The sequence below is a fragment of the Carassius auratus genome, chromosome 43, assembly GCF_003368295.1.
Source record: "Carassius auratus strain Wakin chromosome 43, ASM336829v1, whole genome shotgun sequence".
Lineage (NCBI taxonomy): Eukaryota > Metazoa > Chordata > Actinopteri > Cypriniformes > Cyprinidae > Carassius > Carassius auratus.
In genome coordinates this window covers 21,690,796-21,706,025 of record NC_039285.1, presented here as the reverse complement: position 1 = coordinate 21,706,025, position 15,230 = coordinate 21,690,796, and positions in this window count along the sequence as shown.

Genomic DNA, 15,230 nt, shown 5'->3' with positions numbered 1-15,230 from the left:
TCTGCAAGATGTCTTTTAAAGCTCACTTTATCTGGAAAGCATCTGTGTATGTTAAGATGCCAGTTTTACATGCATTCTAAATCATAAACATCTTAAAGTGCCCCATTATGCCATTTTAAAGGCTGCTAATATTGTTTTATGAGTCTCCTAAAACAGGTTTACATGCATGTAAGGTCAAAAAACACCTTAATTTTCTCAGAAAATAGATTTAAGTTGACCTCATTTCTAAATGATTCGTAAACGCCTCATGTGAAGCAGTTCAAAGAATCAGTCTCTCTAAACCCCTCCTCTCCGTGAGACCTCACTACTGTGATTGGTCAGATGGTGTAGTCCTTTTTTGATAGGTCAGAAAGAGCTGTAGAGAGCATTACTTTTTAATTTACAAGAAAATATTTTGGTTACTTTATTATTATAATTTTTTTATTAAATAGCACCATCGTTACTTTGTTTTCCCATTTATTGACTGACAAGTCTCCTGTCCCTATGTTGAGAAATCGGAAGTACAGAAGTGTTGTGTGCGCTGTGTGAACATGATGTAGTTCTAGAGTAAATGTGAATGGATTCTGTCCTCCAACAAAAAACGACCATATAGGTCGTTTGTGCAAGCACCTTATTACGACCTATATTTATGTTTGAAAGTAAAGTGGTCTCTAGTGGGCGTAAAAATAAACACAGTATCGCGTTGTGTCTGTCGTCATGAAATGACATATAACGTCATTACCAATCAAAACACACGTTTATTTAAATGAAATGCATGGGCTTTTTACACCGATCTCACAGTATTTCGTACATCTTTTACTAGGTGGCTTATTCGTTTCGAAGGACCACACCTAACCCCACCCCTAAACCTAACCCTCACAGAAATCATGCTAAATTATGATTTATTGAGCATACACATTTTACATGCACGTCCATTCCCTGGGGTCGAACCCATGATAGCATGATTACATGTCAAGGTATAACGCAATAATCTACCAACTGAGATACACAAAACGCAAACCAGAGTGCAAATAAAAGAGTACAAAACATTAATATGAAAATGACCTTTTGCCGATAGGGGCACAAATGTAGTGTACGCTCTGATGGGTCGTATTTCAGGGATTTGGACAAACGACCTATACGAGCGTATTGGTTGGAGGACAGGTTGGAGCTGTGAATGTGTATTAATTCATTCCACTCCCAAAAAACAGATTTAGTATTCATCAAAATAAATTACAACTGATGCAATATGTTGCAAACCTGCAAAAATTAAATATGTTAAAAAAACACAAATGTATCTAATCCCATTTTATGAACTAATGTCTTTGTTTCTGACCTTTGATGATCCAGTTCAACCATACTAATAAGCAAAAATGGCTTTAGATAAACAATAGCGCAAATCATTGTTTATATATATATATATATATATATATATATATATATATATATATTGCTGAAGAGTGTTGAACCTTCTTCTCCTGTGTTCTACTGTACAGATGTGAACTTTTCCTTCAGCTTGAGGTTTATTCACTACACTTTGTTTTTGTGTGAAAGGGCTTTTACATTTGCTATTTAAAGAGAACTTCAAGCCCTGCTCATCTTTAAAAAGTAACGTGAATGTAACACAAAAGTAATGTAACACATTACTTTCCATAAAAAGTATCATAACACTATAGAATAGGTAACACTTGTTAACTATTAACTACGACATTTCTCTCAATACATTCTTAATTTGCTGCTTATTAATAGTCTGTAAGGTAGTTGTTAGGTTTAGGTATTGGGTAAGATTAGGGATGTAGAATAAGGTCAGGTAGAATAAGCCCTTAATATGTTCTTAATTAGCACTAATACATGGCTAATAATCTAGTAATATGCATGCTGACAAGTAACTAATAGGTGTTACCCATTAGGGAGTAATGCAATATTGTAATGCATTACTTTTAAATTTAACTTTCTCCAACACTGCTAATTAGAAGCACAAAACGAGCTGTGTGAGACACTTTTTTTGTAATGGATGCTTTCTATTAAACTTGTTATGGACCGATGCAGTGCAACACTCACTGAGTGTCATCAAACAGCTTGAAAGATCAAACACACATTTAAAATAACTCTGACTGGCTTCGTATTAAAGAAGAAAGTCATATGCACCTAACATGACTTCAGGGTGAGTAATTTATGAGCTAATTTTCATTTTGGGTGAACTGAAACTTTAGGGTGAGTAAATTAACAGCAAATTTAAATTGCCTGGGTGAACTATCCCTTAAATGTTCCAGTGTGTTTGTTGCAGACAGGAGGAGAGTATCAAGCTGGACTGGTTATCACAGAGATAGCCTGAAGTGAGACAGACCTTATTAGGCAAATGCTTTTAAAAGTCTGTTGAGTTACTGTCTCTGTTATGACGAGAAGTTCAGATGGGCCTTGAGGAGGGTGAATAAACAGAAAAGTGAGGTATGGGGCTGGAGATAAAAGGGTTTGGAGAGGTCAAGATGACACAACGGCAACGAGTGAAGAATCCCTGCTGTTAGTTCAGCAGATTATTCCAGAATAATCTTCATGCAGCTTTTTTTTTCATACAAAAATGAAAACACAATAAATGACAACAGTCTTAATAAAAGTATGAATGTTTGTTACTGATTTGACAAATTATGTCATGTTTACAAAAAAAATAAATAATCTGAAAATATGTTTTCTGTAACTTGAATCCTACATCTTTGAGATACTATACAGTTTGTGAAGACTTTTTTTTATTTTTTAAATTTTATATGATTGTTAAAACTAACTGAAATAGATATAACTGGGTTAATATTGCTTACCAATTGTTTTACTATGTTAACCTGTTTTGAAAATTCTAAATCAAGAAAAAATAAATGTTAATTAACAAAATTAATATTACAGTTAACATACTAGATGTCCAAACTTTAATTTTGTATGTCATGACATGTTTACAATTCATAATAAACAAAATGTATATATATATTATCTTTAATCCTATTTTTTTTTTAAATAATATATTGTTTGTTAAGATTACTCACACAAACACACACACACGTTTCTTTTTGTGTAAAGTGTGTTCATCCCATAGGTGTAATGGTTTTTATTCTGTACAAACTGTATATTCTATCACCTTACACCAACCCTACACCTAACCCTAACCCTCACAGGAAACTTTCTGCATTTTTACTTTCTCAACAAAACTCATTCTGTATGATTTATAAGTGTTTTGAAAAATGGGGACATGGGTTATGTCATACCCATGACATTATACAGAGTTTTGTCCTGATATGTCACAAAAACATGCCAACCCCCCCCCCCCACACACACACACACACGCACACACAGACACACACATATAGTTTGTCTAGATTGTTTATGGAAATCGGGTAAATAATGTTATACTGATTGTTTTACCTGTTAACTGTTTTGAATATAATAAAGAACAACAAAGATTATTGTAATCCTCCCAAATTGTGTTTATTTAGAAATGGCCTCCTGATTTCCATTTAATTACGGTGTGAAACAACAGAAGAGGTCAAACATGCTCTGAAGCAGCTCTGTGATTACAGACAGCAGAAATAACTGTTGAACTGCACTGCACTCATTCAGAGCAGACTGCATCCTTCTGTTGATCCATGACCAGATGAATCGTGATGTTCCTTTATTTTTTATTAAACCTTGTACCTTCTGGGTTGAACGCAAATTCTAATAGTTACCTCTCAGCTCTAAACTTTAAAAGACAGAGAGAAATAGTTTTACGTAATCTAATGCAGCTTTATGAATGACCTCTGTCTGGCTTGTGGTGTGTAATTACTACTGAGTGGCCATTAAACGCAGAAGCAGTGATTTCACAGTTAATTTCCAGCAGATGATCAAGATCAAGTCTCCAGACAGCGGACGCAGGTCATTCCTGGTCAAAAGTACCAGAGTAGAGCATGCACATTATTGTATTTCTTCACATCAAAACTTTAGACTAGTCATTGTGATTAATCTGTAGATAAACAGACACTTTACATTACATTCTTTAGAAAATACGCTTAATTTAATTAACATCCTTTATGCTGCAACATGTTTCTTTCAATCTGAAAGACAGGAAGACACATTAAAGGACCATAAGACATATAACATGTCACAGTGCAAACAAAGAGTAAACTGAGCCTCATGAGGAGGTTTTTAATCATAGGCATGAAAATAAAATAAAAAAGCTTGCACAAACACAAGCCGATGACGAACTGTCAAGGATTGTTCTGATGAGCTCTTATCATGTTTTCGAAATGTCTTTATTGCAAGATGGATTCAAGGACTGAATCTGATTCAAGGCAAGTTCAGATGGAAGCAAATATTTAAGAGTAAATAATAATTTCCATTGGTATCACAAAATCAAACCCAACAGGCTGCTCGGGACGCTGAAACTGTACATTCATTCTTATATTAGATGGCTCCTTATCAAATAAATAGTAAATTGGTGTGACACTGAATTGAGTTTGTTAATTAGCTAATGACACTAATTATTCAAATATACACCTGTCAAAAGTTAGAAACCATCAAGATTTTGTTTATTGTTTATTTTAGAAAGAAATCTTCTGCTAACCAAGGATGCATTTATTTGATGAACAATGCTGTAAAAGCAGCATTTATTTTGGACAATTTTTTTATTAACTAGATTATATAATCTGTTCAGTTCATCCCTGCTTCTTCACATGTAATACTGCTACCACTGAGACTACAGTTTAAAAGGCCTTAAAATCGTAGATTATTCCACACCGGAGCTTACGGATGGCCAGAATTGTTCCTGAGGCACATTGTGGTGTAGTTGAGTGTGTGATGGGCTCCTGTGTCTCCACTGACACACAAACAGGGTTAAAGACGGATCCGGGCTGTGCCACATTTCTGAGATCAAACCACGGCCAGAAAAACACCACGGCCCTGCTTTCAAACTCAAAGAAAAAGCTTTTTTATTAGTTTACTAGATCACATCAGTATTAACCACATTATTAACCATCTTATATGCAATTATATATAATTAAAAGAAAATAAGTATAGAAAAATGATAGTGAATGCTAATGCTATAGAAGGACAGCTTTTTATAATAATTAAAAGGAAACGAGTAGATAGACTAGATAAAGAATAAAGAGTGCAACAAAATGTACATTAAAACAATGAATAAAATGTTTATGAACATGCTGTAAATTGAATCATTATATATTCTATCATAATTACTATGGTATTCCGTGCATGCAACTTAGATATTGTTTTCTATTTACAATATTAATTATTTAATTCATTTTAATAAATACACTCTTTAATAAAGACCCTGCAGCCGACATGTTCGCATGTCCTCCACTTAGAAACCCTGGGCTTAAAGAAAACCCAGAGTTGCACTCCTTCAACTTCATGGCATCGTTCCTATGCATTCAACTCCATCAAAGGCAATATTTCTGACTTTACATGAATGCACCAACCAGGGGCATTGCACAAGATCCCGGGTCCTATGCATAGGCAGTCCTGAAAACATCCAGGTAAAATAAAATATATTCCAGACATTTCAAAGGCCCTCTCTTCCTTTGGGGCCCTGGTAATCAGTACTGGTCTTACCCCCAGTCTGACGCCCCTGACACCAACACATTCTCACACTTGCAGCTAACGTATGCCATCATGCATCATATATTGGTCTTATATTGCCCCAAAATGGATCAAAACAATATTGACCACACCAGAAGAGGCAGAAGCGAAGAAAAGTTGGCAGAATGACCAGAAGCAGTATGAGTGGATTCCATTTAATTCATGCTTAATGCATCGACCCGTTGGACAACCACCATCTGTCTGATTTAGCAAGAGCTGACAGCCATAAACATGCTCTCTTAGTTGAGTCCTATCTGAAAACACGTGGCCCATGGATTTCTACTGGTCAGTTGACCAATGTTTTGTAAATTGTAAAAAAGCAAATTGTAACTAACTAATTCTGATGAGTAAACTGGTCCACTGTTTGTTTAGTCACAAATCAATAAGTGCTAAAAAAAAAAAAAATCTAATCGCCTTAAAAAAGTTTGAAATCAAATGCCCTTTAAAGCACTCAAAGTGGACGCTTTTGCGTATTAGAGCTTTAAAACGAAGCGACCCTCCTGTGACGCTGTGCTCTGCTCACATGCTCTGAGAGTAATAGCTGTGTAGCTATACATTATTTGGAAAATAAGAATAATAAAATAGTTACATTTGATTATGTTGTATTGAACTCAATCATGTAACAATCATATATTGATATTTAAAATTAATATATTTTCTGTCCAATTTTATTGTTTTACTTTCAATAAAAGTGTGGTTATTTTATTGGCTTTTTTCTTTCTTTTTTTGTATCATTAAACTTTTAGAGTTAAATTAAAAAATATATTTTTTATTATTTAATAACATATTAAATACATAGGATAAACGGGGGGAGAAACAATATATTTAAAATTGGGAAGAAAACAATATATTTAATTTGGGCTGCAGTACCCATTTCAACCACAATATTTCATACTGCACCTTTAAAGTCAACATGACATGACAAAATGCAAGTTCAAGTCAAGCTAAATTATTTATAATTCATATAATTATTTATAACACTTGTTGCAAAGCATGTTTCAAATGTTTCAAATTCAGCTCTAAAGAAGATTACAATGTCATTTTTCAGTTCAGTTAGAAGAAAGTGTAAGAGTTCAGGAGTATTTAATTGTGCACAATTTAATGTTGCATTGTATTAGATGTAAAGCACAATCCAATCGATTCACAATTAGTAAAGCTCTCAAAACTTGATAATCTCATCTGCTTTCACTCAATGCATTGTTCTTTGGTTTACTGGTCCCATTCTTACTAACTTTCCTCATCTTGATAATCATGACTCTTAAAAAGGAGCTATCTAGCATGCAATCTACCACTTGCTTTCTTGATCCTATTCCCACGAGTTTATTTAAATCTTGCTTTAAAGTTATGTGCCCTGCAGTTTTCAGTTTTATAAATGACTCTTTGTAGATTGGTGTTCTTCCAGCAGCATTTAAGCTCTTAACTCCTGTACTTAAAAAAGAAAAAGCTGCCCTGGATGATTTTAGTCATTCTTGTCCTATCTCAAATCTTCCATTTTTGGCAAAAATACTTGAGCACGTTGTTGCCTCACATTTGTGTAACATCTCACAATAAATATCACCTTTATGAACCCCTTCATTCTGGATTTTATAAATGTATTTCTTATAGATTTATTGATGGCTTCTGACTTGTACAACATTCTGACTTGTAATTCACACTTCATTACTATGGATGGTCATAGATTAAATCTGTTTCCAATGTGTCCCTCAGGGGTCAGTCTTGGGCCCTTTACTTTTTTATATTTATCTGTCACCATTGCTTTCCATAATCATAACTGAGGAATATAGTTTATGTCTGATTTTGTCAAGCATGCTTTAGAATCATTATGAGTATTTAATAAATCAGGCCTTTTAAAATGAGACTGGTCGCTCTTATAAAGTTTCTTGTTTTCTTCTCATCTCAGGACTCAAGCTGAGGCGGGTTTCCAGTGAAATTATTCCTTCATTACTTCAACCCATTGCAAAGCTAACCAATGGTGCACAGTTTAAAACATATTAAGTAAAACAGCCATCATTTGGGTGAAGCACTAGGTAAAGCGTCATTATAATAGAAAGAGGTGCTTCGACCGTGAACATTTTGCTCCTGAAGTCATGTGCATAATCAGGCGTCCCACTGCCACATGGCGTCACATTTGGATATTAAAAGGTCAACAGACACATGCAACTTCAAGTAAAAACTCATTAACACTAATGTGTGCCATCTAGAGCAATGCTGACCACAAGCAGTTCATATGCTCATTTAATTATGTACTGCTCTAGATATTTAGATATACATAAATGTGTGTTTGTGTGTTTGTAAAATAGATTTATTAAATATATTTGCAATAAATATATATTAAATATAAATACATTTGTTTATTCTTAATGGAAATAAAAAAATATTGTATTATTTAAATAATTGCATATACAATAAATATACATTTATATTGCAAACACATATGTTCAGAAATTAGTTTATAGAGAGAATAGAAATGAATAAAAAACAATAACAATCATTGGAAAAGTTATATATATATATATATTATTATTATATATTATTATTATTATTGTTGTTTTATTTTTAAGCTTTTATGCAAATCCAAACAACGTTATATTTTCAGCTCAGCTTTTCCTTCACACACGTGCAGTTCATGACGTAGCCAGCAGACGGCGCTAGAGCACTGTTGGCAAGTTATATTTCTGGCTCTCCGTGCAGAACAGGTCACTGAACAGGACAGAAAAACCTGTGAATAATGCATTGCTGCATTATGAAGCTGAATCAATCATTTGTTTTTAAATCAGAGATAAGTTGTACTGAGGGATGTTAAACATCGCGTGTATGTGTGTGTGTGTGTGTGTGTGTGTGTGTGTGTGTGTGTGTATGTATAAGCGGGACTTCCATACAGTGCACTGTATATCTGTTTACATTCAATTGAAAAAGCCAGTATAATCAATGCTGTGTGGGGTTAAAGGCGCAGGCTCACACACCATCAGCACAAGAGGTTTAAAGATAGAAATGATCTTTGCTTGAGGATCTGTGCTCAAACCAAAAGAATAGTGATTATCTTTGAAGCACCACATGCAGAGCTGGAGAGTTTGGGGCACAGGTTAGTGTTAGTGCTAACTTAGAGAACACCATTTCCTCCACATGAGAGAAAAACAAGGGTACGATGTTATGAGATACTTTGACTTTTTCTCATTATGATTTACTGTGTCATAATTTTGACTTTGTATTCTATAATTATGGCATAATTTTGTCTTTTTCTTATAATCAGCTAATTTCATAATTATGGCTTAGGTCATAATCACGACTAGATCATGACTTCATCTCATTATTGTAATTTATATATTTTTTTTATTTCTGTCAGGACCACTGTCGTCAAAGATGGCTGACGATTATCACATGTTTGGATCGGGGATCTGGTTCTGTCCTGTGCATCCGTGCAGCCGTGCATGAAGAAGAGCAGAGAGAGCAGTGATAGCCCCCAAAACAAGACCACATGCATGAAATCTCCCAACCATATGACCTACTGAGTATGTTAACAATACCTGAAAGGCTTAATCAACAACATGTTCTCAATAACAACCAGCCTGTTTCCAATAGAGATAGAAATGGGCTTCCATACTAACTTAAATCAATGTTTCAGCAGTGAACGATTTAATGAATAACGAATGGCTTAGATTTCTGAAATGTACGTATGAATCATAATCCATCTGATTCTGTTGAGAACCACTTAGACATTATCAGACCTTCCATATTAAAACTTGATGAACATGCTTTAATTTCCTAGTTAAATTTCATTTTTAAATGTTTGTTTTGGAGGACATAAAATAAAATGTAAAAAAGCATTATTCTTAATCAAATAAACTCATTTTTCATTCACTGCAATAAAAAAACACGCAGAAGAAAGAGAAAGAGAAAAAAAAATATCATAGAAAGGTACCTTTTATGACTCTATGTCAAGGTCAGCAAGTCTCTTAAAAGATAAATAATTGGTTAATTTGAGCTTTAAATGACAAGGCAAGGTTAGTTGGTTTGGCTGTAGAGTACAATGTCTTATGATCTTAATATTTATGAAAGAATAATTCATAATATCTGTAAAAAAGAAAACATATTTAAAAATCACAGATACTATTTTGAACGTAAACACCAAATGTAGCTGTCTGAGATGTTTAATTTATCGGTAAGCTCTGGGAAAGAGATGCTTGCCCTGTGATGCAAGTCTTGCGTTGCAGCCTGTAAATAATTCATCAGCGTCTCCTCTAAGAATAAACAAGGGTGAAAAAATAAATAAAACAATAATAATAATAATAATAATACTACATTTTGATGGAACTGGGCAGGACTCCACTTCCTCCTCGTGAGGAGCTGCAGTCCTATTCTGACGAATGTTATGACTCTGTGTCATCTTCATCTGTCCCTCCTTCTCCATTCCTCCCACATTCCCCTTCACTACACACTTACTTTTTTTGACTCACATGTCTTGGGAAGGCTGCTTTTGATGCAGAAAAAGTCTCCCTGGAGGCAGTTGCTAAGCAACTGGCTACTGTTGGATTATGGGTTAAGTCAGAAGCAAGAAAACACAAGCGTGGGAGATGGTGTGTGTGTGTGTGTGTGTGTGTGTGTATAAGGCTGAGTCAGGCCATCAGAAGTTGTCTCTGAGATCACACATACCCTCGAAATTAATATAATTAATATAAAAGTTTAATTAATATTTTACTATAATTAATATATAATAAAAAACATTTAAATAATTTAAAACAATTATTTAGAAATAATAAAAATTACATATTTTTTATAAAAAATGTGTGTGTGTGTGTGTGTGTGTGTGTGTGTGTGTGTGTGTGTGTGTGTGAATATAGATGTACATGCAACTGTGTGCATGTTTTTGGTTGCATTTAATTTCAAATGTTGTTCATTTCTATGTTCTGTGTGCATGAGTGAGTTTGAAGCCACTGATGAATGAACTCAGTCTGTTCCTGCCTTTCTGTCTGGGAGCTTCCATGTGGACCGAGAGGAGGAGGAGGAGAGAGGGAGGAAACAGAGGATGAAGACGGCATCACAGAGGAGACACAGTAACTGATGGAGAGAGAGAGAGAGAGAGAGAGAGAGAGAGAGAGGAGCTCTGAGCAAAACTGAGAGCTCGGGAGGGAAGATGCCAGACAAAATATGAAGAAACGAGAGACAAACAAAGCTTCTGAATCTGAGTTTGAAACGGGAGACGTTGAAGGCAAATTCAGGATTTCTGGGGATTTTTAAAGTCGTCTAGTCTTCCGGACGTTAATCGTAGATGCTGTGATTCCCTTTGACATTCTGTCAGATGGGATTTCGATATTTAAAGCCAGAGCTCCCAACGTCCTTCCTGCTCTCTTCTGGAACTATCCGCATGGTTTCTTGGCCTCTGACCTTTAAAGTTCTCCTTCTGTTTTCCTCTTCAAGCCATCATTTCCAGTTGAAAGAGGACCCGTCCTCCATTCTTGGTTAGTACAGAGGACATCTTCATAACTCCTAGATTCAGACACTGAAAGAGGGTCGTTTTGACTTGGAACAGAACTCGGGGTTGTGTTATTTTGGATGTGTACAATCAAGACAAGCCTGTGGAGCACCGGACGAGGACAGCCTCAAACTCACTTGGTTCTGTTGCAGTGAAAGATTCATGAGCCTAAGCATGCTTCTTGTTCTCTCTCTGTTCACGGCAAAAACAACTCCACCGTCAAGCAGCTTCATCACTCAGCACAGCTAACAGGACTGAGATTCTCGAGGTAAACAAGCTGTCTGAACGCTGAGGATTGTTTAGTAAGAGTGACAGAACTGGACCAGGCGGACCGAAGGGTGCAGGGGGAGAGGACGGGGACCCAGGCCGCGTGGGGCTTCCAGCGGTTCTTCCAGGTCCTGCAGGGATGGATGCAATGCCAGAATAAAAAACAGGACGGGAAGTTTCTGCTGTCCCACTGGTACGATGCATGGTGAGTACTGAGATTCATCTCCACATGTTCTTAAAGGGACAGTTCACACAAGAATTACAATCATTTACTCAACCTCAAGCTTTCTTTCTTCTGTGGAACTATCTAGTTTGGGGTGAAACTATCCCTTTAATGAATAATATTACTTTCTTCCTATGATAACTAAAGTTTGTGGGGTCAGGAGTTGTGCAGTGGTCACTCAGCTTCAGAGATTGATTCAATGTTGCTAGAATTACAAATTATCATTTTGAGCATTATATACATTTCCACAGAATGGGACTCTTATGATGGGATCTAGTGTTATCTGCACTCAAAATATTATTCATATCTATGCCTTAATGTAAGATTTATGTTTATAAATTGCGTATGGAATTTGCATCCATTTAGATGACATGGTTTTAACTTAAACTGATAATTTATTATGATGCATATTTGTCAGTCAAACATAAATTAGTATGTAATAATTTATAACTATTTGCATCTATTTGATTTTTTTAAAAATAGTCATGTTTTACAAATGCATTCATTCAAATCATACATAATAGTACATAAATCTTACAAATATTTTAAATTGTATAGGCTTAAAAGTACCTTCGTTGCATTTCTTGCTATTGTACTTCAGAATATATATATATATATTTTTTTTTTTTGATTGATGTCTCGTGTTTCATGAGTTCACCCTTACATCTAATCTGAAAGAAAATAATATGCATATTTTGGCGTGCTGTCCTGGGGAAAGGCTCCGGGCCTGGAACATAGCCCGAACCCAAAGAACCACCCCTATCCCTGATTTGGGATATAAATAGATTAGGAGTGAGGAGTTGGGGTGGAGTAGGGATCCCAAAAACTGTCATAGGACAGCGGTAGGAAGGCTGCATGTATATACACTTGGTTTTATCCAAAACTGTATTATGGATTGTGAATGTGTTTGTGGATGTGCTACCAGATCTATGATGATCAGTTCTGTAATATTGTGACCTAAAATGGTTTCAAACTCTGATTTTACTGAGCAATGAGCAGAACACTTATGAACAGATTTAAGATATATTTATGTGAGTCCCTCTAGGGGTTTGATTCTCGATCAAATTGTGCTCTGTCACCCATAATGGCCTCAAGTAATTGTGTTGAGTTACTGATGCCTGTAAACAGCCCTCTGGGTATTAGAAAAGCAGCCTTCTTTACAAATGTTTCATCATGCAAACATGTGGATGATCAGACACTGGTCTCAGACAACTGAAGGTATTTTTTTACACAGGGGATGGTTAATAGAACAGAAACAGGTGATTGGGACTAATTAGAAACCAGGTGGACTAACTAAGGCAAAACAGGGAAGAAACTTTAACCGTGACAGGAAAAAAAAGCTTTTAAAATATTTCTGTCTTTTTCCAGTTTCTTCATTTTTGAAGGTGCAAGAACTAAATTCTCAACCCAAGCTCACTAGAGAAACTGGCAACATTTATGCAAAATATCACGTTGCTTTTTGGATGATTTGCTACACTTTCTTTGAAACGTCTGTGTGAATCTGGCAACATTTTATTAAAACCCTTTCGAGTCGATTAACGCATATATGCGTTTTGAGTCATTTTCACCTGATAACCCCAAAAAGAACTTAAATTACACTCTCAGTTTTAATCGTACAGATAAGAGCAATACATCAATCGAATCTGTAAAGGGTCTAGTTTTTTTGGATACAGACATAATAACAAAAAACCTTTGTGCACTTATAAAATAAAGATAACAAACAAGGTGCGCTGTCTACAGTCTTTGTCTCCGCTGATCGTCATGTACAAACATTTCATTAAAATGAACCGTAACTCCGTGAATACTCAACGAAGAGACATGAGAGAGATATCTATAGAAAGCCTGGAATGTCTACTTTTAAACTAAACAAGTGCTGCCGAAAACAAATATTCTGAGATAAAGTAATCCATATGAAAACAACGCGATGTCTATTTTTCATATCTCCGCTCATTATATTTAATGTGACCACGCCCCCGCGCTTAACGCGCTATTCAGATTCAAACTGAAGCGCGCGGCTTGAATACGCCCACACAGAAGAAAAAGCAGCCAGACTATTCTTCAAGTTTTTATTTTATTTTACTGTTTGCTTCGCGATGAGAGGAATAAGACATAATTCACCCCAAAAAGATGTGATGTGGTTGAGGATTTGAGAAATGGATTTCCTCAGAAAAAAGAATGAAGCACTTTATTCAGCAGAGATCATAAACAGAGTAAGTCTCTTTTTATTTATTTGTACTAGTTTTCACATAACGTGTAAAAATTTTACTAGTTAGACTTTTTCCAAATACTTTTTCCAAACTATAATTCCTGACTAAATGTATAATCAAGTGAAACATTATGAAGTTTCAATAACAATATACAATACTATACCATTCAAAAGCTTGATGTAAATAATATAAATTTGACAAATAGAGATAACTCTAACAAATGTAAAAACAATGCAGTTCTTTCGATTTATTCCCCCTAAAAAAACCTGAAAAATATTATCAGCTCTTTTCAACATTAATAATAATAATAATAATAATAATGATGATGATAATAAATGGGGTTTATTTGGTAGAAAATAAGATTGTTAAAAGGATTTCTGAAGGATTGTGTGACTAGAGAAAGGATGCCAAAAAATTTGAAAGTCAGCTTTGATTGTTCCTAATAAACTGTTTAACTGCTCCCCCAAGTGGATATTAAATTATGTTGTGGGATAATTAAATATATTCTTAATAAACTACAAACATAAAATTATATACTTTTATTTTGTTCTCTTTCTTGTAAGTCCTCCCTCACAGTGGCACAGTTGAATGAGAGGCTCATTATGCAGCTCATTATGCAGGCCTTTGTCTTCTCAGGTGTAAATCACAATGATATTCATGATAGTTGATGCCTACTCGCATATGACTTTTACCAACAAAAAGTGTTTTAGAAAATTTAAATCAATATATTGTTTTCTGTGAGTGAGTAAACAAGATGATTTTCACATCATTCAGAAAGAAAAATTCTAGGCTACAAGCTCCAGTTCTCAACTTTTCCGGCAACCAATTTTATGTATGTGTTTTATTGCCTTATTCAAGTGATTTAACATTTTTAGTTTTTCACTAACCATGCATAACATTTTTTTTCTCAAAAATACAATCATGTACATGCATGGGTTTCACATATTATTATAGCCCAGTTTGTGCTGATTACAGTGATATTAGACTTTACCCATTTAGATATTTATAAGAAACTGAAAAAAGCACAAATGTCAGGGCATGACAAAACTTCTCAAGGCCCCAAAAATACCCTTAGACTCCAGAGGGTTAAGCTGTTTGTTGTACAGGATGTATTGCGGCAATTTGGGAATGAAATGCCAAGTGAGTGGTGTTAAAAGGTTAATGCTCTATTGCATTTTTAAATAACACATTTGAAAAACACTAAACCTGACCGACTGCATCACCAGTCGACAGCTTTGTGATGGAGGAGTTTGCATTTATGTGTTTGAGTATTCATAGGTTCTAATGCTGTACAAACTAGAGTATTTATAAATGGTTATGGCAATGAATATTGCATTCCCATATTCTATTATATGAATGGGTAAAACACATTTTAAAAGTTGCAAGAAGCTCAGGAGTGTTTACTAAGTGACTGCACATCTTAAAGAAATTGCATGAGATGATATAGCTATAATTCAATTATTATTTA